Source organism: Mastomys coucha, unplaced genomic scaffold (genome assembly GCF_008632895.1).
Source record: "Mastomys coucha isolate ucsf_1 unplaced genomic scaffold, UCSF_Mcou_1 pScaffold21, whole genome shotgun sequence".
NCBI lineage: Eukaryota > Metazoa > Chordata > Mammalia > Rodentia > Muridae > Mastomys > Mastomys coucha.
This window is the reverse complement of record NW_022196904.1, coordinates 150,052,897-150,053,875: the sequence shown is the minus strand read 5'-3', so window position 1 is coordinate 150,053,875 and position 979 is coordinate 150,052,897. Positions and strand designations below refer to the sequence as shown.

At 38.3% G+C, this 979-nt stretch overlaps 1 protein-coding gene across 1 annotated transcript in view; it reads right to left on the bottom strand.

Annotated features, from left to right (window-relative positions):
• Positions 1 to 979, bottom strand: part of Trpm6 (transient receptor potential cation channel subfamily M member 6) — a 147,730-nt gene that overhangs the window by 97,202 nt on the left and 49,549 nt on the right. The window lies entirely within an intron of this gene.

Genomic DNA, 979 nt, shown 5'->3' with positions numbered 1-979 from the left:
AAAAAAAAAAAAAAAAAAAAAAAACACAACTAAAATAAACCCTCAAGGCCACATTTTAAAACTACACACACACACACACACACACACACGTTAGATCCTTTTACCCAGTGTGCTAATATGTGCATAAGCAAAATCAACCTTCAACCACCAACTCCACAGAGCTCAGCTGCTGTGAAGTGAGCACACCAGTTTTCTTCTTTGGCCTCCCTTGATCTTTCCACTCACTGTTCAGTAATTATATTACACAATGACAGGAAGAACTAAGCACTAGAAGATAAGGCCTGCCATTTCTTAACTGGATGACTGGACTAATCACAAAAAATATCTAGCCTTCAGCTGCATAATTTCAAAAATGAAATTGAGCAACCATTGCCATACTGAACTCAGTCTTGGGACTGTTACACATGAAAGAGTAGATTTAAAGATTTAAAAACATATGGCTACTTATAAACAGGGCTATAGTCACTGAAGATGCCAAAGGGTTTCTCGTGTGCATTTTTGCCAGGCTTAAACTTGTTCCTTTTATTTTATTTATTTATTTATTTATTTATTTGTAAAATCAGAAGCTTCAGCACCAACACAATCCCTTTATTATTTTTCTAAGCCTCCCATTTCTGGAGAGATTGCTACAAATGACAATATATCTTTATTTTTACTCTAATTATGTTTCCCATCATCCTAGTAGTCACCAATACAAATTTTGGAATCAGTTCCCTGAAACATAAAGCAGTTCTCCTGAGTCTTCATTATAGTCATAGCCCTTTTTTACTTTGCTTTACTTTGCTTTGCTTTGATTTGATTTGATTTGATTTGATTTGATTGAGGCAGGATTCTGCCTAGCCTGGAACCCACCACATAAACCAGGCTGGCCTCAAACTCACAAAGATCAACAGTCTGTTCTGCTGCCTCTGCCTTTGCCTCTCTGCCTCTCTGCCTCTCTGCCTCTCTGCCTCTGCCTCTGCCTCTGCGCCTCTCTGCC